Below are 3,010 nucleotides of genomic sequence, written 5' to 3'. Positions count from 1 at the left end.
AAAACAGTCATGCATATCTACTAATCTAACTAGGACATATTCATAGTTTGACTAGGATTCAACTACTCATGTGGGTGTGGCACAATGGAGATGAGTCAGTGATGACTCTCAACACTCCATCTCATGGCTGAGTCTCTACTGGTCACGCCAAGTTCCTTTCGAAACTTCACAAACTTATTGTAGTTCATCCCTTTGGTGAATATGTCAGCAACTTGATCATCTGAAAGAACTGACATCAGAGAAATTTCTCCACGAAGCACCTTCTCTCTGGCGAAGTGATGATGTCTTCCACGTGCTTCGTGCTAGCATGAAACACTGGATTTTCCGCAAGCTTGATCGCACTCTCATTGTCACAATACAATCCCACCGTATAATCGGTATCTTGGTGTAGGTCTTCCATCAACTGCATTAACCATACACTCTCTTGTGATGCGATAGCCACACCACGATACTCCTCTTTAGTTGTGGAAAGAGAAACAATCGGTTGCCGTTTACTACACCATGAAATGACTCCCGATCCCAAGCTAAAAACATACCATGTAGTAGATCTCCGGGTGGAAAGATCTCCAGCTGTAAGCCCAAGGGCTCATCCTCTTACCTTGTTTTGATCTTTGGATTTCACCAGCATAAACCGCATCATAAAATCCCACAACTTCACATTCACCACCTTTTTCATACAAAATACTAAAATCCATCCTGCCTTTTACATACCTCTGTAGTTGTAAGAGCAACTTCACACATATCGGTTTGCTCTTCTGCAATGGAGAGAAGAGAACACCACTCCTCGTCACTATAAACCTTTTGAAGATCTTCATATGTTGCAAAATTACCTTCCTCATTCTTCTTCTTTGGTGCATAACATTTTCTGGCAAAGTGGCCCAGCTTACCACAACTGTAGCCACCCCATCTTTATCCCTTGTAGGTTGTTTCTCAGAACTGCAACTGCTTGAGGCTCCCCCTTGATCATAACTTCCTTCCCTTGATCTGATCTGGCCTTTGGCTTACCTTTATGTTTCTTGAAATTCTAAAACTTCCTTCCTTGTCCAGCAAAGAGAACCTCATCATTCTCTTTTATCGTAGATCCATCCATCTGCTTGGCTAGACTCTCTTGATTTGCCAAGAGACTCTCCAATTCCACTAGAGTTGGTTGAGTTGGCCATTCTTGGATTGCTGTGATAAAACCACTATAGTCGGGTTTCAGTCCCCGAATAATAATCCTCCGCATCCGTGTCTCTGAAATTCTAGACTCTTCATCGAGTTGCGATATTTCATGACAAATCTTCTTCACTTTCATGAAATACTCAGGAATCATCATATTTCCTTAAGATACGGAGCATATCTCATTCTCAAGCATATGTAGTCTTGCGTCGTTTGTCTTTGAAAACAAAGTGGCAAAGACATCCCACGCTTCCTTCGGCGTCTTGGCATCTCGACTATAATCAAGAAAATTCCTCTGAATAGTAGCCTTCAATACAATCATGGCTTTACCGGCTTTAATCTTCCACTTCCTCAAAGCGTCTGAAGTTTCAACACCTCCATTGGGAGAAGTGGTTTCTGCAGCAGTCACAACTTCCCTTAAATCATGCCCTTGGAGATCGACTCTATGCAAGATTTTCAGTATGAATGATTTATATTATTCAACTTCTCAACCCCGTTGATCGAATTCGTGAAATCCATCTCTTTGTAGATTTTTACTTCCTACTATGTTATTTGTGTGAACAAGTGTATCAAAGTCTTGGGTGCTTTGAACCTTGTTTTTCTACAACCCCGTGCACTGGGCCGCTCTTTTTTTATATAGATAATTAAAATAGGTGTTGTTGCTGCCAAAATCAGGGATCTGCTGATGTGGCAACAAATAATAGAAAGATAGACTAGAATAGTAAGTTTTATGGGATCCCCCACCTTTTGAGCCTTAGGAGGCTATTTATAGTAGTAGGCTAAAGAGGGGTTAGGTGTGAGATTACCTTAATGCCCCTGGACAAGTGTCGTCTTGTGATTGGGCAAGGGCTTAGTCTAAAACTTTCCAAATTAGGTAAGATTACTCACATACCCTTTGCCACGTGGCGGCCTATGATTGGACCATTATTTTTACCCCCATCAGTTGCCCCCCGATTCCTCAGGTCGAGTTTCGAGCTGGGGAAGGAAGAGAGCGTTGACGGGCTAATCATTTATGGCCGGTGTTGGTTTGTGCATCTTGTTGCATTGTTTGTGCTTCAGAGGGAGTTCTAGTTGTAGTTTTGGTCACATTGGGACTTATAAGATTTTCACTTTTCTTCTCCACTAGTGCCCGCTATGGGGCTCGGCTACCGTTTTGTATGAATTGTGCCCTAGCATTTTCTTCATATTTTTAGGCATTTAAGCTTTGTACGGAGTTCAGATTTCGTTTTATATGAACTATGCCTTTGCATTTCCGACGAAACTTTAAGTACAAAATGCGGTAAAGTGAGTTCAGCTTGCTCTAAGTAAGAGTTACGCCTTAGCATTTTTGAGAAACTTTGGGTTCACATGCTCACAAAATGAGCCGAGTTCGCTCCTCTTATGAGCTAGTGCTTGCAATTTTTCGCAAAATTTCGGAAGCGAACGATCTTAAGTGAGTTCGTGAGGCTAAAATATGAGTTACAACTTTTGATTTTCCGCTAAGTTTCGGGACCAAATGCCCTCCAATGAGTTCGTCGAGCTCTTTATATGAGCTGCAACTTATAATTTTGACATATGCATCTTTTGTGGGGCTGTGTGCTTTTGATGTTTTCACGCTTCATTATTAATTAATGTTTCTATATCTATAAAATGCAAAACAAATGAAATTTTATATTTAGTTTAGAAATAAATAGAATTTCTCAGAAAATAAAATTTTGAAAAATATGTTTTCTTTATAGTTTTCTAATCAAAGTCTCGTTTTGCCTACCGTAAGTCTTTTTTATACTAAACTTGATAATTTTTAGAATTTTTCTTTACAAACCAGTAACATATGTTACTGGTATGTTAGAGAAATATTTTTAGAAGTCTTTAT

The sequence above is a fragment of the Tasmannia lanceolata genome, unplaced genomic scaffold (genome assembly GCF_043159265.1).
Source record: "Tasmannia lanceolata isolate RefF3 unplaced genomic scaffold, GAP_Taslan_0.1 ptg000003l, whole genome shotgun sequence".
Taxonomy (NCBI): Eukaryota; Viridiplantae; Streptophyta; class Magnoliopsida; order Canellales; family Winteraceae; genus Tasmannia; species Tasmannia lanceolata.
The sequence above is the reverse complement of the archived record's forward strand: the minus strand, read 5'-3'. Positions refer to the sequence as shown.